The sequence below is a fragment of the Procambarus clarkii genome, chromosome 24 (assembly GCF_040958095.1).
Source record: "Procambarus clarkii isolate CNS0578487 chromosome 24, FALCON_Pclarkii_2.0, whole genome shotgun sequence".
NCBI lineage: Eukaryota > Metazoa > Arthropoda > Malacostraca > Decapoda > Cambaridae > Procambarus > Procambarus clarkii.
Genome location: NC_091173.1, coordinates 5,730,291 through 5,756,666, shown reverse-complemented (window position 1 = coordinate 5,756,666; position 26,376 = coordinate 5,730,291). Strand labels below are relative to the sequence as shown.

The 26,376-nt window shown below is 48.7% G+C and overlaps 1 protein-coding gene across 2 annotated transcripts in view; it reads left to right on the top strand.

Annotated features, from left to right (window-relative positions):
* LOC138368165 (uncharacterized) overlaps positions 1-26,376 on the top strand; it is a 101,464-nt gene that overhangs the window by 35,451 nt on the left and 39,637 nt on the right. The gene's annotated exons all lie outside the window — the stretch shown is intronic.

Here is a 26,376-nt window from a genome sequence, read left to right as displayed (position 1 = left end):
TTCTTAGGCCTACCGGGGACCAGGGCCAGAACCGGGCCCCCCTCAGAGGCAAGGGGAGCAATGGCCTATAGAATCCCCTGTGTGGTTGGAAGCATTCTAAGTCTGCCATCGACTGGATCAGGCACCCAGAAAGGTAAGCGCCTCAAAACAAACCCCTATTTTGGTTTAAATTGCTACCAAAAGCTGAACTAGTGGATAGAACTCCCCAACAGAAAACGAGCAAACTAGTATGACATCACATGTCGCCGCGCCGCTGTCTGCGCAGCTCTTCCCTCCCCGGGATGGGGAAGGGGGGAGCTCCAAACCCTTGACGCTGGCTACCCACACCTCGGTTCTTGAGGCTGATGCTATAGGCGAAGGTCGTGTGCTCTGGCTCCAGTGTCGCTACAGCACTGTGCTTCGTGTATAGTGTTTGTTTTCTGTGGGTGCGAGTGCCAGGAGTTATCTTCAATATTCGAGTTGCATGTGCCTAGGGCTGCCTTCCCTAGGTGCCCTGTAAGTACTGCCCTTGGGGCTTGGGGCCACCTTCCACAGGCTCCTCGGGACCTGCCTTTGCTGGTCATGGTTGATACCTTGTTGATGTTGTTCTGGGAGTTCTTCTACTCCCAAGCCCGGCCCAAGGCCAGGTTCGACTTGTGAGAGTTTGGTCCACCAGGCTGTTGCTTGGAGCGGCCTGCAAGCCCACATACCCACCACAGCCTGGTTGGTCCGGAACGTCTTTTAGAAAACAGTCTAGTTTTCGCTTGAAGATGTCCACGGTTGTTCCGGCAATATTTCTTATATTCGCTGGGAGGACGTTGAACACCCGCGGATCTCTGATGTTTATACAGTGTTCTCTGATTGTGCCTATGGCACCTCTGCTCTTCACTGGTTCTATTCTGCATTTTCTTCCATATCATTCACTCCAGTACATTGTTATTTTACTGTGTAGATTAGGGACCTGGCCTTCCAGTATTTTCCATGTGTATATTATTTGGTATCTCTCATCTCCTTTCTAGTGAGTACATTTGGAGGACTTTGAGACGATCCCAATAATTTAGGTGCTTTATCGCGTCTATGCGTGCCGTATATGTTCTCTGTATTCTCTCTCTTTCAGCAATCTCTCCTGCTCTGAAGGGGGGAAGTGAATACTGAACAGTATTCGAGACAGGACAACACAAGTGACTTGAAGAGTACAACCATCGTGATGGGATCCCTGGATTTGAAAGTTCTCATAATCTATCCTATCATTTTTCTGGCTGACGCAATGGTCAGCATTTTTCTGGTCCGTTCTATTGTTCGGCCGCCTGTTAGGCTCTTGGGTGTTCTGTTCTTCCTTGTTACCTGCGGGTAAGATTCAGTTTGCACTGGTAGGGGCACAGGGTGCTGCGCAGGTTTGTATTCCCGATATAGGGGCCGACTCGGTTCCTTGGGGTTCGCTGTCCTCTTGCAGGGTTTTGTTTTTCTTTTTGTTTTTGCCTTCTGGGGGGGGGGGGTTCTGCCCTATTATTCCATTGGTGTTTGCCATTCCACGGTTCTCCTCGGTGGCACCCCCTGCTAGGTCCCCATGAGTGTACACGTCCCTGGGGTTCAGCTATAGAGATTTGCTTGGTAGTTTTGGGTGCCGGTTAGCTGCACCCTGCCTGGGACTACCTGAACGAGAGTCCTCTTAAAGTAAACGCTCAGGACCCTGGGAATCCCCTAGGGGGCGCGTGGGTCCGATGGATGTGACCTCGGAGTCCCGCTCGCTGTGTGCGAGTTTGAGGGTTGTTCGGTCCCCTTGTCTTGGGGTGACCCTCATTGTTTTTGCCTCCGCCGCACTGCCTGTTTGGTCGGTGATACTTTCGACCCTGAGTCCTGTGAGTGTTGCTGCTTGCTTGTGACTGAATTTACCCAATCCTCTGATTCTATTCGGGTACAGGCGGCGCGTGCGTTGCAAGCTAGGTTTCGTCTGTTGCAACGTGCTCGGTTGGTTGCTCACCCGGATGCCCCAGGGCTGCCCTGCTTTGCTTTTCGAGACCCAGACTTGGGGGTGGGGGTCCCTTCGATCCTGATTCAGTCCGCACCTCCTCGTCCTTCCCCTCCTGTTCTTCGTTCTGGTCCCCCCCCCCCCTGCTTCCGGCCCCGAAACGTCTGAGGGTTTCGAAGTCGGAGCAGGGGTTACTTGATCTCGAGACTCGGGCAGCTTCGGGGAATGCCCCTTCCGGGGGGGGGGGGCCGAGACATTCGAGTCTTGTCTCCCGGCCGAAGCTTCTGGGTCTGACCAGTGGGCCCCCTTTCTTCCGACTCCTACGGCTGCTTCGTCCTTGTCTTGTGGGGTTCGGTGCTTGAGGAGAGGACTCGGCCCCGGGTCCTGCTGGGAGGGGCTGATTTGGGGGCCTTGGGCCCCGTTGGACCCCGTTTGGGTTTTTCTTCCCTCTGAGTGGGGCTTGTTGTTACAAGGAGTGGGGTTTTCTTTTCCCCCCTCTGCATACGAGTTGGATTTGGTGTCAGCCCCTCCCTGGGTTAGGTTCCGTGTTCCCCGGGGTGTGTTGGTTCCATCTTTCCGGAGGTTTTCGGCTTATCGCATCCAACCTGGTGTGGTGCAAGCGGCCCTTGCAGCGTACGTTCTGCGTGACCCGGATTATGCCTCGGAAATGGATCCGTCCGAATTCAGGTTTGGGACTTCGTTCCCTTTCTGACTCCGTTACGAGGTTCCGGAGTCTTCCTGGCTAGCAGACTGCCCCTTGTTTGTTCTGGATTCCTGGCATTCCTTCTGTCGTTCCCGCATGCTGGAGTGGCAGGAAGCTTCCACGGTGATTCAGGTTTTCCTGGGAAGCGATCTTGAGTACCTGAATGAGTGTTTGTTTGGCCCTGCCCTTCCCCCAGGATGTTGGTATCGTTTAGCTCCATGTGCAGGTTCCCTCCCTTTCGGCGGCGCAAGTGGCGGAAGACTTGCGCGCTCGGGGCCTTTTGGTTGCGGCCTAGCGCTTCTTTTCCCTCCTTGAGCTGTCTTCCTACTGGATCACGGAGGATGTGGGGGCGCTTGGGGCTGTTCCTGGGTCTGGCGCCTTGGCCTGGCGCCTTGGCCTCGGCGGCTCGCTCATCGGCTGCCTTGTCAAAGCTTTTCACCCCGATCTTGTGGGATGCAGTTGCTCTGATTTATGCTTCCTGACTCGCGTGTCGGCAGACTGTGCTTGCCTCCTCTGTGGAATCCGCTTTAGCCTTGGCTCTTAGGACGTCTTCCCCTTTTTGTCCTCTCTTGTTTGAGGCTTCCGCTGTTGCGCAGCATATTCAGGCTGCATCGACTTCTTGCCGTCCTATGTCGGACTTGCTGGTTCTCCGGGGGTCCCGTGGTGGACCTTCCCGGAAGGGTCGTGCCAAGGCTCGGGATTCCTCTCGTCGTGGTAGGCCACTGGTGTCAGGTTCGGGTTTGGCTCCTCCTTTGGACCCGCCTTCATCTGGTCGGCGCGGTATTTGTTTTGTGCAAGGTTTTGGGTCTTGTAAGGGAAGCCAGCCCTTTCGCGATTCGCCCCATTGACGGGGTGATGGGGGAGGCAACAGCTTGCACTGTTCGCTCATACCTGGTCCCACGATTTGTGGGCGTTTCGGGTCGTTTCGCATGGCCTCCGGTAGCGTTGGGTGGCCCCTACCCACGCGGGGGAGGAGGAGGAGGGGGTTCAGGGCTGGTGAGGCAGGCTTCTTCTCCTGCGCTGTCATGTCATCTTGGAGTGGGTTCGCTTGGGCGTGGTCGAAACAACGACGTCCCCCAGGTGGGTTTCCCATCTGTTTCCAGCCCCGAAACGGGACTGTGCGGACCTGCGGTTCATTCTGGACTTGTCCCGTCTGAACCCCTGGGTTCATTGCCCCCTCCTTTCGGATGACCATGCTGTCCCTGGTTCGGCTCCTGTTGGAGCCAGGCGCTTGGATGGTGTCCCTGGACCTCCAGGATGCTTATTGGCACGTCCCAATTCATCCGGGGTTCAGGGACTGGCTCGGTTTTGTTGTGGGGCTTCGTGCTTACCGCTTTCGTTGTCTCCCGTTCGGGTTAAACCTGGCACCTCGCGGTTTCATGCGCCTCACGCGGGTCATGGTGACCCGTCTGCGTCTGTTAGGTGTTCGGGTGCTGGCCTACCTCGACGACTGGCTGGTTTGGGCTCCCAGCCAGTCCGCTTGTCTGCTGGCCAGGGATCTGGTTCTTTCTCAGCTCTTCGGGTTCTTGGTGAACTGGAGGAAGTCCCATCTCGTTCCCTCCCAGGTTCGGACCTGGTTGGGCCTTGTGTGGGACTCTCGGACCACTTCCTTGTCTCTTCCTCCGGAATCTCTTCTGCAGCTGTGGTCCCACATGTGCCTGTTTCTGGGGGGCTCCTGGGTCACCCGGCGGTTGCTTGAGGGTATGTGTGGGAGTCTGAACTTTGCGATGCTGGTATACCTGCCGGGTCGGGTTTGGCTTCGTAAGCTGTTCTGGTTCCTTCGGGGACATCCCTTCCGCCTCTCTCGCGATTGCTGGGTTCGGACCCTGGGGGCTTTGCGTCGGTTGCTGCGTCGCCGGCTTCCTCATCGGGTTTTTCGGGGTTCAGTGCCTTGGCGCCTACCTGAGCCCTCGCTCGATGTGTTCACAGACGTGTCGTCTCTCGGCTGGGGCTTTGTGACCAGTTCTCACCAGGCCGGCCTGGGACGGTGGGGTCCGTCTTTCCGTCGAGCCCACAGCACTGTGCAGGAGTTTGCAGCGGTGTGGTTTCTCTTCTGAGGCTTCGAATTGCCTGCGGGTTGACGATCCGGCTCCATTCGGACTGCTCCCTGGTGGTTCATTGTCTGAACCAGGGGGGTTCAATGCGGTCCTTGGCTCTTTGGCGCTGGTCGCTTCGGGTGACTCGTCTGCTGAGTTCTCGGGGTTTGGTTCTCCTGGCAGTTCATGTCTGGGGGTGTACAACATCTTGGCCAACGGCCTGTCTCGTTTCGTTCTCCTCTCCATGGAATGGACGGTCGACACCGACTCCTTACGTTGGCGTTGCCAGACGTTCGGACGCTGCCTCTTCTCATCGGCGTGGTCGCGGCGCCTTCCCCTGTATGTGGCACCCTTTCCCAACTGAGAGGTCGACCCCGAAGGCGCCTTTCAGGAGGACTGGTCGAGGTGGGTGTTCCTGTACCCCTTTCCTCCAGTTCAGCTGTTGCTCCAGGTCCTGACTCGCTTGGAGACCTACCAGGGGAGAGTTGTCCTCCTGGCCCCTTGGTGGCCGGCCCAGCTGTGGTTTCAGGTGCTGCTTGCTCGGTGTCTGAACCTGGAGGTTTTTCCACGGCTCCGCCTCTTCCAGTAGATCGGACCGGTACGTCACGTGGATGATTCAATCTTCTCGAGTCTTCACGTAATGGTATTTTTGACTCGAGTTCATCATCATCTCTATGGTGATCAGGTGGCTTCCTTATTAGTGTCCCACCTCGGGCTTCATCTCGGTGGCAGTATGAAGTTTCCTGGCGGTCCTTCCGGTGTTTTGGTTGTTCCAGGACCGTCTCCTTATGCCTAACACTGTCGCCTCGTATTGTGTGGCGCTGGCGGAGCAGCTTCAGCTTGCTTTCGGTATTGATGTCACGTCTGAGCTGTTTTGCAAGGTGTCTTGGGCGTTGTTTCACCTCTGGCCTGCTCATGCTTCGCCTGAGCCATCCTGGTCATTGGACACAGTGCTCTCTCTTCTTTCTTCTCCTCATTTTGTTGTGGCCCCTTCGGTTCCGGATTGTTTTTTGAAGGCCCTTTTCCTGTTGGCATTGGCCTCTGGGGGTCGGGTAGGTGACCTTCATGCTCTCCTCCGGCGCAGAGGTTTCTGCTCCTTCGGTTGGAGTGATCGGTTTGTTCGTCTGCAGCCTTCTCCTTTTCTGGCGAAGAATGAGACTGCTGCTTTCCAGAGGGGTCCTTGGGTTGTTGATGATTGGTTGGTTAGGCCGGGGGTGCATCATGTTTTGTGTCCGGTTGTGGCTCTCCGCCGTTATTTGCGTGCCACGACTTCTGTGTCCGTGGACGCACTTTGGGTTGATCTGGTTTCCCTTCTTCCCTATTCGAGAGTGCGGGTCTCCAAGGTCGTCTGCAGGGTTATTAACCCTTTAACTGCGCGGCCTATAAATATGACACCCCCCAGTGCGCAGGAAATAAATTCTCTTGAAAAAATTCTTTTGTTTTTTTAAAGTGTCAAAAACCCTTCCCCCAGTATGGGTATGTCAAAAAATTTTGAACTTGTACTTACTTTGGCTGCTATGGGGTCCGTAAGTTGGCGCGTGACGTCATCATTCCCCGTTCACCCGTGCAGTAAGCTCCCGGGTCTGGTGGGGCGCCCGGGGTGGGGTGCGCGAGTTGCCGCGAATATATTTTTGTTCATTTTTTGCGCACAGTTCCAAATACATTTTATTTGTTTTTGCGTGCTAATCCTATGTATAATGAACACGTACACTATATTATGACAGCAAAACACCCGTACTGTCTGAGGACACTGTGTTACGTGCATGACACTTGTGTACACACATGTTGCACATATTTACCATGTATCATGCTAATTTATGTATATATACAATCTATTTACAGACTATACACTGTCACACACTATATACACTCACTATCAACACACGCAGAACACCTCGAGTGTAAGCTGTCACACCCAGCCAGTCTCCCTCACTCCAACATTGTATTCACCAACATTACTCCTCCAAATCATAATCATAGTTATTCACACCAATCTTTCATGTTCATTTATGTATATTTACAACATATGTACACACTATACACTGTCACACACTATATACATTCACCATCAACGCACTCGGAACACTGCGAGTGTGAGCAGCCACACCCAGCCAGCCCTCCCTCACTCCAACATCTTACTCGCCAACATTGCTCCTCCCACCATACTGTTATTGTATTTATTACACTATTTACACATGTTCTATATACCTATCTACATGTTTTATTTACCAGAACTATGCAAGTAAGCCGGTATTGTGTCCAAACAGTACAGTGGCCACCATACACTGCATGACAAATCACACAGCAGACAGCAGACGACGCTACGATTACAACGTGACCTCCCTCACCAAAATATCTCCTCACAACATACTCCTGATACTGTTATTACACTATGCACACACACACTGTATATACCCATGTACATGTGTGTTCCCCATAGCGAACCACGAAGCTAGTATGGTGAGCAAAACAAGAGTTACTGCCACACAGTGAGGCTACCTCAATTCTCTCCCTCCCTCCTTCCCTCACCAAAATTCCTCCTTGCTACGCACAACGCTAATTATAACCACAATCCTGGTCACTAATACCTGTAAATGAATAATTGACCACAAGTTTATTTGGAAAAGGAACCTAAAAAGTCGTTTGAAGATTCCTAGATGGACGAAATAATGCTGTGGTGCTGTGGCTAGCGCTGTGAACATCGTGAACAGCATTGAATCACTGATATTTGAACATTGTACCCAGTCATTGTCACACTCGGGCTCTTCTATAATACTATCATGGCTAAATAAAACAATTATATATATATTTTGACAATATTAGGCGATGCTGTGGTCACACGCTGAACAGCAGTGCTGTGCGCTCATGCTGCGAGCGCCAGCCTTGGTTGCTCACTCACTACTGAGGCTCTGACACCCGGCAATGTAGACCATGATTTTTTTTAAAGATGGTGTCTGTTTACAAGACCCCTGAGGAAACTGATGTGAACCCCATGTAGCCGCGGGAGTTTTGAATGGAACGTGAAAAATAAAAACACCCGGAGGCTCGTTGCACACCCGAAGCCTGGGCCTGCAGGCGCGTTGCGCAGTTAAAGGGTTAAGGCTAGCCAGCCTGCGATCTATCCTCGTGCCCATGACGTCCGCTAGTTCGCGGCTCTTGCCGCTGTCTTTGGCAATATGTCCTGGGCTGACATTCGGGCGCGGGGATTTTGGTGGTCAAACAGGGTCGTGGATGTTCATTACCTTGTAAACGTTCCTGGGACCAGTCAGGCCTGTGTCGCTTTTGGTCGGTGGATGCAGCCAGTTGTCTCGACTTCGGGTTGAGGAGTGAGTAGTAACCTCCTCCCAGGTAAGTCCCTATTCTTTTCCTCTGTGGGTAGTTAGCTCCGGGGAGCCGTAGGGGCTCTCCCCCAGAAAACCAGCGTTGAATGTAATGAAACACCATTTTCTGGGTGAGTCCCGGAGGCTCCCCGGAATCCCTCCCTCCCTTCCTCTAGTTGGCGTTTTTTTCGTGTGTTTTGACATCCAGCCTCGGAACTATGGTGTGGATCGCTAGCGCAGTGGGTCTGGGGCTACCCCTTCTCCCTCCCGGGGTGGGGGAGCTGCACAGACAACGGCGCGACGACGGATGACGTCATACTAGTTTGCTCGATTTTGTTTGGGGAGTTCTGTCCACTCGTTCAGCTTTTGGTTGCAATTTTTATCAGAGTAGGGGTTTGTTTTGGAACGCCTACCTTTCTGGGTGCCTAACCTGGTCGATGGCAGACATAGAATGCTTCCAATCACGTGGGAGTTTCTATAGGCCATTGCTTCCCATGCCTCTAGAGGGGGCTAGGTTCGTGGTTCCCGGTAGGCCCAAAAGAACTCCATACAGTGGTACCTCGGAATGCGATTGTCCCTGTATGCGAGGTTTTCGGAAGGCGAGGTGTATTTACTCCAAAAATTTGTCTCGGAAGGCGATGGTTACTTCGGGAGGCGAGTTTGGACGCGAGTTTGTTGATACGCGTACAGCCGACCTAGCGCGTGGTGGTTCGGCGATCGTCGCCCCTCCGCCCCGCCGCCCCTCAGTTTACCATTGTCTCACGCTCAGTGACTACCCCCACATCAATTCTTGTCGCGGATTTTCAGTGTTTTGTTGGATTTTTGGTGATTTGTCTATACAATTTGTTATTATATATCTCACCATGAGTCCCAAGAAAGCCAGTGGTAAGGATAAAGGCCAGAAAGCTCATGTGAGGATGACAATAGAGGAGAAACAAGAGATCATTCGGAAGCATGAGAACGGTACACGTGTTGTTGAACTTTGTAGGCAGTACAACAAAGCCACATCAACAATATGCACTATACTTAAGAAGAAAAATAAGATTATGAGTGCTAATGTGGCAAAAGGAGTAAGAACATTAACGGCACAAAGACCACAAATACTTGAAGAAGTGGAAAAGTTGTTATTAATTTGGATACACGACAAGGAGTTGAGGGGTGATAGTGTTTCGGAGGCCATTATTTGTGAGAAAGCCAGGGTATTGCACGAAGACCTTCTAAAGAAGACCCCTGCAACGAGTGATGCAGATAAGAAAGAGTTTAAGGCAAGCAGGGGCTGGTTTGAAAAATTTAGAAAGAGAAGTGGTATCCATAGTGTTACAAGGCATGGGGTTATGTGATGTGATTATGGAAGGGGACTCCCCTTCCAAACAGTAACTCCTCTCCTCCTCCCCCCTCCTCACCATCTTCCATATGCCTACAGCACTCGACAGCAAGGTAAGTAATAACTGGAACATAGTTTTGTAGGTTTATTTAGATGAATTAGGTAAATTAGGTATAAAAATTTAGTTTGATGTGGGGTTTTTGGGGTAGTCAGGAACGGATTAATTAATTTCCCTTTATTTCTTATGGGGAAATTAACTTCGGAATGCGAGTTTTCGGAAGGCGAGGCGTCTCCAGGAACGGATTAAACTCGCATTCTGAGGTATGCCTGTACTAGTAAGCTCCGGGGAGCCCCCGGGACTCGCCCAGAAAATGGTGTTTCATTACATTCAACTCTGGTTTTGTCCTTTATTATTTGTGGCTTCTGCGGTCAAACAATATGTGTAAGCGGCTTCCTCCAGCTGCCGCCCTATGTCTGACTTGATGGTTCTCTGGGTGGTTTCTTCCGGGAGGGGGTCGTGCCATGGGCCCGCGGTTCCGCTCGTCGAGGTGGGTCACAGGTGCCAGTTTCGGAGCTGGTGCCTTCTTCAGTCCCGGCTGCACTTGGTTGGCGTGGTACTTGCTCTGTGCTTAGGTCGGGTTCTCGTATGGAGCATCGGCCCTTTCCGAAGCTAATTTCCCCATAAGAAATAAAGGGAAATGAATTAATCCGTTCCTGACTACCCCAAAAACCCCACATCAAACTAAATTTTTATACCTAATTCATCTAAATAAACCTACAAAACTATGTTCCAGTTATTACTTACCTTGCTGTCGAGTGCTGTAGGCGTATGGAAGATGGTGAGGAGGGGGGAGGAGGAGAGGAGTTACTGTTTGGAAGGGGAGTCCCCTTCCATAATCACATCAGGCAGTGAGGACCTTTCTGGTGTGCTCTCCCTGGGACGTTTTATCTGAGTGCCACTAGGTCCTGGTTGAGGCTCCTCACTGCTCGATTTCCTCACCACAAATCTGTCCATGGAAGCTTGGTTTTCCCTTCTTCGCAAGCTCTCTCTGTAGTAAGGCATCACATTGTCATTGAAATGATTAAGACAACGGCCTACTACAGCTTTCTCTGCGTGAGTTTTTTTCAAAAATTGTTTGAATCTCTTCCCACATCTGACACACCTTCTTAATTACTGCAGAAGGGACATTCGCTGGTGCTGCTGCCACCTCCTCCTCCACTGCAGAATCATCCGCTGCTGCGTTGGCTTGCTGTTCCGGTTGAAGGGCTAGGAGTTCTTCGGTGGTCAGTTCCTCGTTGTGTTCTTCCACCAACCCCTCCACATCATTACCATCCAATTCCAAGCCCATTTGCTGGCCTAGACTAACAATTTCCTCAACAATAGGCGCATCATTTATAGGCTCAAACCCCTCAAAGTCTAGTTCTCTCAAACATTCAGGCCACAATTTTCTCCAGCCAGAGATCAGGGTTCTTTGAGTCACTTCTTGCCAGGCTTTGTCAACGAGTTTTAAAGCACTACAAATGTTAAAATGCTGTCTCCAGAACTCTTTGAGGGTGAGGTTTGTGGCTTCAGTCACTTCAAAACATTTCCGGAAAAGTGCCCTTTCATAAAGTTTCTTAAAATTCGCTATGATTTTCTGGTCCATAGGCTGAATTAGAGGAGTGGTGTTAGGAGGAAGGAATTTAACTGAGGAATTTATTGTATCTGGGCAACAAATCATCTTCCAAGCCTGGAGGATGAGCAGGAGCATTGTCGAGGAGAAGCACGGCTTTGAGTGGCAAATGTTTCTCCTGCAGATATTTTTCTATGGCAGGGCACAGCACTTCATTCACCCACTCCGAAAAAATAAGCCTAGTCACCCATGCTTTTTTATTAGACTTCCACATCACACACAAATGGGTTTTCTGCACTTTATACTGTTTGAAACCCCTTGGATTTTCAGAATGATACACTAGCAAGGGTTTAATTTTCAAATTGCCACTCGCATTTGAACACAGCACAAGCGTAAACCTATCTTTCATAGGCTTGTGTCCAGGCAAGGATTTTTCCTCCTTGGTAATGTATGTCCTCTTAGGCATTCTTTTCCAAAACAGTCCTGTTTCGTCACAATTAAACACTTGTTGCGGTAGGTATCCCTCAGCCTCTGCAAACTCTTTAAATTCGTCAATAAATCGTCCAGCGGCTGGTTTGTCTGAGCTGGCTGCCTCCCCATGCCTTGTATCACTATGGATACCACTTCTCTTTCTAAATTTTTCAAACCAGCCCCTGCTTGCCTTAAACTCTTTCGTATCTGCATCACTCGTTGCAGGGGTATTCTTTAGAAGGTCTTCGTGCAACACCCTGGCTTTCTCACAAATAATGGCCTCCGAAACACTATCACCCCTTAACTCCTTGTCGTGTATCCAAATTAATAACAACTTTTCCACTTCTTCAAGTATTTGTGGTCTTTGTTTCGTCATTGTTCTTACTCCTTTTGCCACTTTAGCACCCATAATCTCATTTTTCTTCTTAAGTATAGTGCATATTGTTGATGTGGCTTTGTTGAACTGCCTACAAAGTTCAACAACACGTGTACCGTTCTCATGCTTCCGAATGATCTCTTGTTTCTCCTGTATTGTCATCCTCACATGAGCTTTCTGGCCTTTATCCTTACCACTGGCTTTCTTGGGACTCATGGTGAGATATATAATAACAAATTGTATAGACAAATCACCAAAAATCCAACAAAACACTGAAAATCCGCGAGAAGAATTGATGTGGGTGTAGTCACTGAGCGCGAGACAATGGTAAACTGAGGGGCAGCGGATTAAGCAAGGATTAAGGTAGTTATAATTCATGAATTTGCTTGTATGTTTTAATAAATATTTTTGGCATTCGTACTCAAATATGTGAAAGTTGTAGGGCAATAGGTGTTGAAATGAAGTCAAGAAAAAATACCCCCCCCCCAAAAAAAAATACAGTATAGGGATAATTATAATAATTTAGGGGATATATTTAGGGTATACTTTATATGAGCAAAAAAGCCCTAATCTGGTCCCTAATCATCAAAACAACCTAAAGAGACAAAGAAAATAGTTTGAAATATGTGAACAAATCTGCCCAAAAAAAATCAAAGTCCCAAGTTCTGTAAGTTGTGACTAATTTATTTGTTGACCAATTTCTTTCTTCACATAGTCAGGGACATGTATGCACTCTCCACGATGTAAAGGTAACAACAAAATCGAATAATAAACAAAGGAGAGAGAGATAGAAAAAAAAATTATTTCCCCTACAAAAAGTATTTTTTGGACATTGGTGAAAGTAACATATATTAACATTGGACAATGTACTTATATGATATATAACAAAATAGAGCATAATAACATATTCTTTATTATTTGTGTTATGTATTACTCAGCAATGCACAATCGGAGAACACTGTATAAACATCAGAGGTCCACGGTTGCTCAACACCCTCCTAGCGAGTATAAGAAATATTGCCGGAACAACCGTGGACATCTTCAAGAGAAAACTGGATAGGTTTCTTCAAGGAGTGCCGGACTAACCGGCCTGTGGTGGGTATGTGGGCCTGTGGGCCGCTCCAAGCAACAACCTGGTGGACCAAACTCTCACAAGTCGAGCCTGGCCTCAGGCTGGGCTTGGGGAGTAGTAGAACTCTCAGAATCCCATCAAGCAGGTATCATTGATATAAAGGCACCAACTGCATATCCACTTTGTGGACACTTCTTACTACTATTCTTCTTCTTTGTGTGTCAGACATGTGCTTGCATCTTTTTATTACTGCATTATCCCTCGGTTCCAGTTAATAATTTTTTTTTCTGGGGGGAGCCCCTACGGCTCCCCGGAGCTATCCATGGCTGATATGGATACCCTAACTATTTTGCATCAGTCAATGTGGGTGGAGTTCTAGGCCTATCGGGGACCACGAGCCAGAACCTGGCCCCCTCAGAGAGGCATGGGGAGCAATGGCCCATAGAAATGCACATGTGATTTGGAGCATTCTATATCTGCCATCGACCGGGACAGGCACCCAGAAAGGTAAGCGCCACAAAACAAACCCCTATTCTGGTTAAACAACAAAAATCGACAAACGAGTGGACAGAACTCCCTCAGGAAAACGAACTAACAAGTATGACGTCACGCGAGCCGCGCCGCATGTCTGCGCAGCTTCCCCCTCCCCGGGAGGGGGAAGGGGGAGCCCCAGACCCCCGCGCCGGCGATCCCCGCCCCAGTTCTGAGGCTGGATATCAAAACCGTGAAAAAACCCCGCCGACCGGAGGGCGGGAGGGTGCCGGGGAGCCTCCGGGACTCACCCAGAAAATGGCGTTTCATTACATTCAACGCTGGTTTTCTGGGGGGAGCCCCTACGGCTCCCCGGAGCTACCTCACCAAAGACTACCTAAAAAACAAAGGGACATACCCGGGAGGCGGTCAGAGAATCACTCCACAACACGAAGTTGAGACAACAACCCAAGGTATAGCATTCGCCAGAAAAAAGGGAGAACGGCCGCAGACGAAGAAAACCTATGATCACGACCATAGGAGCCAAAAACAACTGCGCCTGAGAAGAGCAAGAAGCTCTGCCACATGGCCCCCAGAGACGAATGCCAACACAAAAAGAAAACCGAAGCAAAGCAAACCTGACCCCAAGGAGCCACAACCACCAAGGAGAAGAAAAACAGGAGAGCACCCTGTCCAAAGACCAGGACGACACAGGCAGTGCATAAGCAGGCCGGAGGTGTAACAACGCACGATACAACCTGCGAAACGGCACAGAAGGAATATCGATACCGAAAGCTAGCAGCAGAAACCAAGGTGCCAGACCCAGGAACGGCCCCAAGCGCCTCTACATCCTCCGCAAGCCAATCCTATGACAGCCCCAGGAGGGAAAAGAAAACGCAGGACCAAAACGAAAATGCCACAAGTGTGCAAGACCACCTCCACAAGTGCAGCTGACAGGGAAGGAACTCGCATAAGAAGCCGCCCCGCACCAACATCCCGCAGAAGGGCAGGAGCGAAAAGACTCACGAGGAGGAGCAAAATCGCTCCCAGGAAAACTAGGAGCGCCGAGACAGTGTGAAGATAAGAGATATTCACAAAAGAACAAAAAGGCCAACACCCAGAAGCTGCCGGGAAGAGGACCCACAAGCCCTAGAAAGGACCGGAGGGAAACTCAACCGAATGACGACAGATGCACCAGAAAACGGGAAGGAGCAAAACAATCCCGAACCTTCGAGAACAAAAAGAAGCAAACACAAAGGACGAAGGCCCCAAAACCCCGTCGCACCCGAGACCAAAAGTCATGCAGAAACCCCAAGAAGAGGGGGACATGACGGAAGAAGGCCCGCCTCGGAGAAAAGGGGCGAAGATCGTATAAAAGCACCTACCGACAGGACAGAAACAACGGGTACAACGGACAAGGAAACCAAGCCCAGGGAGGGGCCGACGCCCACAAAGCACATGCGGAGAGGGGGAACGGAAAACCCCATACCACAAAACTGCAAGTCCCCCCAGAGGGATAGAAACACCCCGGCGGGGACCAACGGGGCCTGAGGCCTCTCACGTGAGCCCCACCCCAGCCCCGGGAACCCACCCTGCAGGCCCCGGGGCCGAGCTGTCCCCTCAAAGCCCCAGCGTCAAGAAAACCCCAGGGCAGCCGTGAAAAACACGAAGGAAGGGAGCCCACTAGGCTCTGGAACTTGAACCGAAACCGGAGGATAGGCAAGGGACGAGACGAAGACTCCAAGCTCATCCCCAGCCAGCACAATGAGGCGAGGACAAGACAGTGAAACCAAGGAACATGAAAAACCAGGCCCGGCACAGCAAGACCAGCAAGGAAGGAGAGCCCCAGAGGGAGCACGGAAGGGCCGAACATAACGCCACAACCAACCCCGACATGCAGCTGCAGTACCAAAACCGCAGCAAGACGTCACCACACTCCCCGAGGAAGCGACAGAGAAGATAGATAAATCGTACACGAGTGGCACACAAGGGAACATAGGCGAAAACCGAGCACCCAACTGAGCCACAGGGACGGTAGAAGAAACGTGTGCAGTGTAACAGGCAATCAAAGGAACACATTAGGCAGCCCAACATGGGCTAACCCCATACACAGCCCCAAGAGCAGAGATGAGAGTGCCCAAGAAGCACAGAATCTGCCCGACAGGCAAACGACAGGGGAGAGGCGGAAACAAAGAGCCAGAACCCAACCTGCAAACACAAGGAGGCGAACACAAAACCTCCGACACAGGAAAACTTACTACCAAACAGGCACCCCCACCGTTGCACTGCGGAACAAGGTGGAGGCGGGGCCCCGAACTCAAGCAAGGTTAGACAAGCATAGGAGAGGGGCAGGAGGAGTACAAGCAGGAACCGCCTCGGAAGGGACAAGAGGCCACCTGCAGACACCCGTGAACCGAGGAAGGAATCAGGTGGAGAGAACAAAGAGCTGCCCAGTATGGGCTAATAGCCCTGCAGTAGGCACCTCGAGTGATACGGTCTACGTTCTCAAGTACGTATGTACACCCATTCCTACTCCCAAAAACAAAAACAGCATCAGGACGAAGGAGACGCCAAAACCGCACCAACTCACCTGCAGAACATAGGCCCTGAAGGGCCATGACGCAAGCGTTCGAGTCCGTATCCGCCGGAGGCGGCCAGTGCGCCCATGCTGGAGAGGAGGGGAGCAGCGAAGGAGGCTCCCCACCCTAGAACGCAGGGAAAAACCTCATGAATTCCACACAGCGGCACCCCAGAACACCCCCAAAGCAACGGGGCACGGATGGCGAATAATATACACCTGGAAGATACTGGAGGGCCAAGTACCAAATCTACACAGTAAAAAAACAACGTACTGGAGTGAACGACATGGAAGAAAATGTAGAATAGAACCAATGAAGAACAGAGGTGCCATAGGCACAATCAGAGAACACTGTATAAACATCAGAGGTCCGCGGTTGTTCAACGTCCTCCCAGCAAGCATAAGAAATATTGCCGGAACAACCGTGGACATTTTCAAGAGGAAACTAGATTTATTCCTCCAAGGAGTGCCGGACCAACCGGGCTGTGGTGGGTATGTGGGCCTGCGGGCCGCTCCAAGCAACAGCCTGGTGGACCAAACTCTCACAAGTCGAGCCTGGCCTCGGGCCGGGCTTGGGGAGTAGAAGAACTCCCAGAACCCCATCAACCAGGTATCAACCAGGTATGGGATTAAGAAAAGAGCGAGAGGCGAAGCCCCCCCCCCCCCCCCCCCCCCCGAGAGAATTGGAGCAGTACACCGCCCGGAACCAAAACAAACTCCCACGGTGCATGTGCAGGACGCGAAAGAAAGTAGCCCAACCAGGCGAGAAGTAGCCCAACCAGGCGTGAAGTAGCCCAACCAGGCGCGAAGTAGCCCAACCAGGCGCGAAGTAGCCCAACAAGGCGAGAAGTAGCCCAACCGGCTACAAAGAGCCCAAACGGCCACAAAGGAGCCCAAACGGCCACAAAGGAGCCCAAACGGCCACAAAGGAGCCCAAACGGCCACAAAGGAGCCCAAACGGCCACAAAGGAGCCCAAACGGCCACAAAGGAGCCCAAACGGCCACAAAGGAGCCCAAACGGCCACAAAGGAGCCCAAACGGCGACAAGGAGCCCAAACGGCGACAAGGAGCCCAAACTGCTACAAGGAGCCCAAACCGCTACAAGGAGCCCAACCTGTCCAGAACAGAAGGAACCAGTATGGAGGCAAACTCCGGGACACGCAGGAGGAAGCCGCAAAGGCCAACCGCACCGCAGGCGAAGAGATGCGGTTAGCCGAAAACCTCCTGAAGACGGAACTGAACCCGGGGAGGAGCAGAACCCAAGCCCAAATCGTACGCAGAGGGGGGAAAGAAAACCCCACTCCTCGTAACAGTAAGCCCTGCTCAGAAGGACGGAAATCCAGGCGGGGCGCAATGGAGCCCAAGGCCCCCAAGGCCGCTCCTCCCCAACCCCAGGAGCCTCTGCACCAGGCCCTGGGGCCGAGTCGACCTCCAAAGCCCCGGCCTCACAAGAAAAAGCCGGGGCAGCCGAGAGAGCTGAAAGAGAAGGGGGCCCACTGGTCAAAACCCCGGAACATCAGCCGGAGGAACAGACTCGAATGCCTCCGCAGCTACCCCGGACGGGGCAACCCCCGAAACTGCCCAAGTCTCAGAACCTCTAACCCCGCCCCGACCCCGAAGCCTGCAGATGCGTAGGGGCCGGAAGCAGGAGGGGGAAAAACAAGGGGGGCATGGAAGGAACCAAGGCCGAAGCGACCAAAACCACCCAAGTCTGGGTCCCTACACAAGCGGGGCAGCATCGGGGCGTCCGGGGAAGCGACAAACCAGAGCACGTTGCAACATCCTACCCTGCAACGCGCGAGCTGCCTGCACCCGCGGGAATTCATCAGCAGACTGGGTGAATGGAGTCACGAACAAGCAACAAAGCTCGCGGGACTCAAGGGTCGAATGTGTCACCGACCCAACAGGCAGCATGACGGAGGCAAAAACAAGGAGAGTCACCCTGAGACAAAGGGACAGAGCAACCCTCAACTCGCACAAAGCGAGAGGGGACGCAAGGGTCTCCACTATCGGACCCGAGAGCCCCCGGGGGGTTTCCCAGGGCCCCTAGACTGGGTCTGCTAAGGGTTATCCCAGGCAGGGCACTGCTAACCGGCACCCCAAACTACCAAGCAAACTGCTAAAGCTGAACCCACGGGACGTGTCCACTCGCGAGGGCAAAGCAGGGGGTGCCACCACACAAACGAACCTAATATAAGGGGGGGGGGGAAACACAAGGAAGACCCCCCTACCAGGCAAAAACAAAAATAAAAGAAAAAAAAACCACACAAGTGGACAACGTACCCAGAGGGAACAGAGCCGGCCGCTGTCATAGGTGAAAACTAGCTACGCAGTACCCTGTGCCCCACCAGTGCCATAACTACCATTTACCCCAAGGTAAACAAGGGAGTGAAACCCCCAAACCCTCGGGGCAGCCAAACGCCGAGCAGTGAAAAGCCAACAGAGGTAGACCCAAGGTGACTTGTGGAAGGCAACCCCAAGCCCCAAGGGCGGTACTTACAGGGCACTCAGGGAAGGTGACCCTAAGCACATGCAGCCCGAGTACCTGAGAATACTACTCCCAGCTCACACGACCACCGTAAGGGCAGCACTGGAAACAAGTCACAGCACTGAGACAAGACTGGAGCTGGAGCCACACGACCGTGCATGATCCCATCAGCCGAGGAACTGAGGCGGGGATTGCCGGCGCGGGGTTCTGGGGCTCCCCCTTCCCCCTCCCGGGGAGGGGGGAGCTGCACAGAGATGCGGCGCGGCTCGCGTGACGTCATACTTGTTAGTTTGTTTTCCTGGGGGAGTTCTGTCCACTCGTTTGTCGATTTTTGTTGTTTAACCAGAATAGGGGTTTGTTTTGTGGAGCTTACCTTTCTGGGTGCCTGTCCCGGTCGATGGCAGATATAGAATGCTCCAAATCACATGTGCATTTCTATGGGCCATTGCTCCCCGTGCCTCTCTGAGGGGGCCAGGTTCTGGCTCGTGGTCCCCGGTAGGCCTAGAACTCCACCCACATCGACTGATGCAAAATAGTTAGGGTATCCATATCAGCCATGGATAGCTTCGGGGAGCCTCCGAGACTCATCCAGAAAATGGCGTTTCATTACATTCAACGCTGGTTTTTTTAAATCGTCTAAAATCCATTCATGAAAATATTGGAATGAAACTTTCACAATGCTGAAGCCAATAAGTTGGAGATTTATTTAACATTTATAAGTAATTTTCACATAATTAAAATATTTTTAGAGTTCCCGACCCCTTAACCCTTAAACTGCGCATGACGTATATATACGCCCTGAGTAACATGTCCCACCGTGCGCATGGCGTATATATACGCCCAAGGGTGCCAGGCCCAATTCAAATGGCCCGCGGCACCACGGGGCTCACAGTAGCTTCCTCAGGGCTCTTGTAAACAGACCCCATTTTTTTTAAAAATCGTGGGCAATATTCTCAGGTGTGAGAGGCACAGTACTGTTGGAGCAACCAAGGCTGGCTCACGCAGCATGAGCGACTCAGCTTGTGACCACAGCATCGCCGAAAAATGTCAAAATAAATATATAATTGCTATTATTTAGCGATGACAATATTACAGATGACCCATGACTGTGATATAAATAACCAGGGTCATGATAATAGCAGGATTGTTGTAATAATTAGTGCTGTGGGACGAGTGATGCTGAGAGACGGAGGGAGACAGCATCGTTTATTGACTGTGTGGACCACCTGTTATTGTCTGCATTCACCATACCAGCTCAGTGGTTCTCTATGGTGAACACAAATGTAGATACTTATATATAATGTGTGTGTATTAGTGTAATAACAGCAAAAGGATTATGCTGGGAGGAGCCATTTGGGTGACGGAGGTGATGTCGTCTGCATGATTTGTCTGGCTGTGCAGAGGGTGGCCACTATGCTCTTTGGGCACTCTACAAGCTTAGGTGTACAGTTACGGTGCATACAACATGTAGATACTTATATATAATATGTGTATATAGTGTAATAACACTGCAAACAGTATTGTTGGGGGAGAAAGTTTAGTGCGTGTGACCTTGAATAAGTGAGGGAGCCGCCAGCTGTGTGTATAGCGACGATTCTTAGTGCCTGAACTAATTATATCAGCTTAGCTGTACAGTTGTGATGAACAAAACATATACATACTTATATATAAAGTCTGTATATAATGTCATAACACCGCAAATGGTATTGTTGGGGGAGAAAGTTTAGTGCGTGTGGCCTAGAGTGAATGAGGCAGCCGCTAGCTGACTGTGTGTATAGCGATGGCTCTTAGTACCTAAACTAACTATATCTGCTTAGTTGTACACTTGTGGTGAACAAAACATGTAGTTTCTTATATATAACGTCTGTATATTGTGAATAAAATATAAAACAGGATGGTGGGAGGAAAAAGTGGGCGAGTGAAGCGTTGTTGAGGGAGTGGCAATGAGTGGTTGCTGGTGTGTGGCGGTAACTCCTCGTTGCTTTTCGACTCTCAATACCAACTTAGTGGTTCGTTATGGTGAACAAAACATGCAGATACTTATATATAACCTGTGTATAGAGTGTAATAGCAGCAAAACTATTTGTTTATTGTTTTATAAACATAATAAATGAATCACTAATATGCACATCATACTTTTGAGTATAGCAATTATTCACCACTTTTATTATATACATTGTTGGGGTTTATGTTCTCTCTCTACTCGGTGAGCAACCTTAACTGTACCTACTCCTGGCAAGGTCGCCAATGTTGGGGTTTACACTTACTCTTGCTCCTACTCTGGGTGAGCAACGGTATCTCAAGGTCACTCACCGTAGCCCTGCGGGTCTTCACTCTAATCCTCTCGGCGCCACTGCACGCCAGAAGAGTATCCCAGTCAATCCCAACCGGCCTTCTGATTGAGAAGGAGTGGGAACACACTTCTTGTTTACTTAACTGTTGTGTGGCCCGCCCCCAACAATAGGGCTTTACTATTAACCACAAGGTCGCCAACTGGTGTTTTTGGTGTCTAGTAACACCTCAGTGGACTGGTGGAATTAGTGGTAGCCTTGGCAAGGTCACACTCAAAAGATCAGGAATCCGGCAGGTACTTACTCTTATCACTCTTTGCTCTCCAGTATAATATAGCCACAAGATCAATGGAGGGGATGATATAAACACAAAAGTAATTTTGTATTTTACTTAAAATGCATGAAAGATGTCACAAGGTCAATCAATAAATAGATCAGCTGATCCTGGCTGTGGCCGGTAGTTCCCACGAATATTATGCACTCACTAAGTGGCAACACCTCCCCTCCTCGTCAATGTCAAGAACAGCTGATCGCCTGGCTCCGCGCGAAAGTTTATTGCTTGTTTTCTAGATTCACGCGCGCTGTTTCTTTAAGTTCTCCAATATTCCTAGCAACTCGCACACTCGATATTGTCAACAATAGAACGTATTACTTAGTTACACTATACTCGGGCTCAAACAGTCGTTTCTACAATCAATGCGACAATGACTCACTGTAATGGTTTTACTTGCCCTTCATTCAATGATATATTATGAAGTATTTAACACTGGAGTTTTCAGTACTTTCTCTCGTGGGCGATAACTCAATAATTCACTGTACCCACAAATGATTAATCACTGCATGAACATAGACATATATAATGTATACAAATCAGACATCAATAAATGGTAAATAAAATAGTTTCTGGGCACACAGCCTAACTTCCAAATACTGGCATAATATTATATATACTTTATCACTATATGTTCACATCTAAGTCTCTAGAAAGATATACAAAACACAGTAAATTTATCACTTGTTCCGGGTGCCTGTACACACCAATAATAAACATGAAAATTATAAGTACTCTTGATAGTACTATCCTGCACACTGGTGCTTTATTGTGACATGGGTGAGACTTGCTCACGACATATAAAATCCTCAGGCTAGATAATATAGCCGAATAATATAGCTAACTAAAGGGGAATGGGGAGGGAAACTAGAAACACCTACTTCAACCTATCCTCCGATGAGAGTTGAGTTGTAGCTCCTGGTCCTCGTGTCGGGAACGCCCCCACACACACGTCGTCGTGTCCTACCGGAACCACTCGTCGTCCCACCGTTTAGCGCGTCGTCTCCGTGCCTTCTTCCCTGCAGGTCCGTTCTCCTTCTCGACTTCTGGTAGGGTTGGAGTCGGTCTCCTGGCCGTCGTCTTCTCCCAGCAACGGCTGCCGCCTACGTCTCAGCTGCAGTCGTCCGGAATCCCAAATAGTCCTCTTCTTCCTCTGCTACCCAGTGGCTCTGTCAGCCACTACGCCGTCACGACTGGGTGAACTGCTTCAGACGTCGCCTACGTCACTGCACAGACTTCACTTCTTCTTGCACAGTACCTGACTGGAGCACTTGTTGCTCAATAACCGTCGATTCCCTCTCTGGTTCAACACATGAACTAGGGAAGACCTCACAGAGTACTGGCAGACTTCAGGTGACGCGTAAATCCACGGGAGCGGGAACAACTGTCAAACTGACAGGACCAATCGTCGCACGTCCAACCTCCTTGACGTATCGTGTCTGACTGCTGGCGCCAGCGCGGCGCGCTGCCCGGACCCCCTTCCTTCGTGACGTCACTTTCGCCACGGGAGGTTTTCATTGGCTCTCGGTGCCACATTGCTGTCGGTGACCAATCCGGTGCCACTGACGTCATACAGTTTTGGCGGGGAATCAGGAGAGCCAGCGCCATCTTGGCTTCCTAAAGGGCCTATACCACAGGCCAAAATATTACTGTTTCACAAATTTCTCGGCTCTCCGAGAACACTCCACTCTCTCCCATATATCAAATTGATGCCTGCAACGTAGAGAACGCTTGGGAAAAGCGGACATGACTCTTACTGCAGGCATGGGAGAAATATAAGGGGGGGAACACCGTCACAACATATATTACAATACACACTATTGAATAATATTACTGCAAAAAAACTAAGAAAAAATCAATCGGAGACATGGAAATAATTACGTGATAATATCTTTATGGCAACTCCCATCTGTCAGCTCGGGTGACGCTGACCGGCTCTGACGACCGCTCTGTCAACGCCCACTTTTTGCCAGACTTCCTCGGTCAATTGCGCCCAAAATGTCGCCTACGATTTTTTTTTATTTTTCCCGTGCTCAGGGGACACAAATTAACACTTTCGTTCACCCCGCACGCCACCCCTCGACAGGGCGATATGGGCCCCAGCGTGTTACGGAAGCGCGCGTCAATTCCGAAAAGTGTATACTCTCTTCAACTTTGTCACCTCAATTTTCGTTCTACGAGATTAAATTTGGTATCATTGTGTTCGCAATAAAATTCTCTATAGCACTAAATGCATATAAACTCCAAAAGCCCGGCTAATTACCCGCAGCAAGCAGAGAAAGTGCGAACGAGTTACCCGGGAGCGCACAAACGCGATAAAATGTTTTCACTATTTTCACTCTGGTCACCTCAATTTTCGTCCTAGGTCTTTCATTTTGGTCTCAATGGGTTCGTAATAGAATTCTCTAGAGGAATATTAGCATATAAAATAAAAAACCTGGTCACGCTCCAACCGCCGACGAGTTGAAGATGGGCCACGCATTAGCCGTGAGTGAGCGCTCAGACGCCTTCCTGCTACACTCCCAATTCCCGCCCACATATGTTTAGTATTATTTCCTGGTGGTAATCTCAATTTTCGTGTTACAGCACTCATTTAGGTATGAAAATGTTCCTAATAGAATTCTTCAGATGGATATGTGCATATAAGGGCCAATTGAAGAACAACATTGCCTGTACAATACGGGAAAGTATGAAAAAAAAATAAATAAATAAATAATAAAAAAATTTGCACTTGCCACCTCAGTGTTGTGTGTTGAACATGACATGGGTTGAACATTTGTTTTATCCACTCCACCTGCTCCTGGAAAACGTTTCCTGCAGGGTCAACCCATGTTTTGTATAGGTGGAGTGGATGGTGGGAGTTAGTCTCACATGCTTGTACTTCTCCTGTACACTACTCAGCTTCTGCTTTTCACGCCTTTCTTTCGCAATTTTCTTCCTGGAAGGGCCTTGTTCATGATCACTATCCATCGTGGAGTAAGCGTAGATAGTTTCTGAAGCTGCAGTAAGAAATATAGCCACGGAAAATAGCCGAAATGTTCACACGTTTGAGACGCGAGAGAAGGCGACACCGGTCACAACAGTGGAGCGAAAACAATGGGCCGAAGGCGTGTGCCGCGCCGCCTGCAGGCCACTAGGCGCAACAAAGAAAATGGGAAGACATCGGCGCGCATTTTAGAACCAGTCCCCAAAAAATCAGATAAAAGCCTGATTTTTGGCGAATTTTTAAAGTGGATGACGCAATGCTGTATCATCCCCGGCATTACCGCCAGTAAACGGATGACGCAATGCTGCGTCATCCCCGAGCGAAAGTGTTAACATGTTTAAAAGACAAAATTTTTTTTTTTAATTTTTTGTTTTCTTGCGCACAGGGGTGTAAATGTTCTCAGGACCCCTGAGCAGTGGAAGGGTTAAACTGCACGAAACGTCATGTGATGTGTGACATTGAGCTCCGTTTTTTTAAATTTTCTGAAATTTTCAAATTTTTTGTGCATAATCTATTAGGCTAATGCTCCAACTTTGTCTAAATGATACCAGTGTAATTTGAAAAACATGAAAATAAAAAATAAATTTAAAATTGAATATTGAAAACTTCTGATTTTGAAATCGGCTGCAAAAATATAAAGTATCACCAACTGTTCATCTGGTGTTGTTATGCTCTCAGGTTAACTTATCATCTTCATTTTCATATATTTAGAATATAGGTTTTCAGTATAGTTTACTGTAAAAAAAAATTGTCTATGGCATTTGAAATATGCGCAAATTTAGACAACAATAATTTATAACTCCAAACGTTTAGAGTTTATGAAAAATCCATTCTACAGGGATTGTAGAACAGTCATCTGTGCACACTATATGTAAAAATGGTAAGAATCGGTCAGAAACTAGATTTTTGGATACTGAAGCAAGTTGAAATTCTAGTTATAGATATAATTGAAGTTAAAGTTATCGACAGTGAGTAAGGCAGTTCGAATTCATGAATTTATTTATATGTTGTAATAAACTTTGTTTGGCATTCGTACTCGAATATGTGAAAGTTGTAGGTCAATGTGTGTTGAAATGAAATCAAGAAAAATAACCCTCCAAAAAAAACAATATATAGGGATAATTATAATAATTATAATATAATGATTTAGGGGATACTTTTAGGGTAGACTTTATATAAGAGAAAAATACCTAAACTGGTCCCTAATCATCTAAACAACCTAAAGAGACAAAGAAAATAGTTTAAAATCTGTGAAAAAAATCAGCCAAAAAAATTAAAAGTCCCAAGTTCTCCAATTTGTGACTGATTTATTTGTTGACCAATTTCATTCTTTCTTCACATAGTCAGGGACATGTATGCACTCTCCAGGATGTAAAGGTTTCAACAAAATCAGATAATAAACAAAGATGAAAAAAATAAAAACTTAACCAAAAAAAAATCACCCCCAATTTTTTTTGACATTGATGAAAATAACAGATATTAACATTGGGCAATGTATTTATATGATACATAACAAAATAGAGCATAATAACATACTCATTATTATCTGTGTTGTTATGTATTACTCAGCAATGCTATAAAGGCACCAGCTGTATATCCACTTTGTGGACACTTCTTACTACTATTCTTCTTCTTTGTGCATCAGACAGGTGCTTGCATCTCTTTATTACTGCATAATCCCTCGGTTCCAGTTAATAGCAGCTGTTCTTCTTATCATCAACATGTTCTTTTTAAAAAATTTGTCTAAAATCAATTTCTAAAAATATTTTGATGAAAGTTTCATTTCGCTGAAGCCAATAAATTGAAGATTTGTTTAACATTTTTAAGTAATTTTTACATAATTGAAATATTTTTTGCTTCCCTGCCCCTTTTACTGAGCAGTTTTAAGGGTTAAATAAGTTACACCTCACAAATGCCTCCTGAAGGCATTTTTGGTTGCAATCTATCCCTCACTCTTAACAAATCAAATTTACACTATTTAATAATTGGATGAGAATGGATTTTATATTTAAATTAAATAAAATTCTGCAGTATAGGAAGGATAAATTTCAAAGTTCAGTTTCTCAAAACCTCGCTAATTGTTTTTGTATAAAAAATAATTAGGTAATTACTGACCTTTAGGCAGTAATTACCTAAGTGTAGTTACAGGATGAGAGCTACTCGTGGTGTCTCGTCTCCCCAGCATTCTGTCATATAATGCACAGTAGTCACACAAATGTGCCCAAGGCACACTGGCTTGATCTTCTCTAGCAAATTTAACTTTTGAATGCTACTCATATTTATATGTAAACACTCAAGTACAGTATATCTACTGTATTTAAAAGTTATAATCTTGCACTCTAAATCTGTACTAATTTGAGAAAAGACT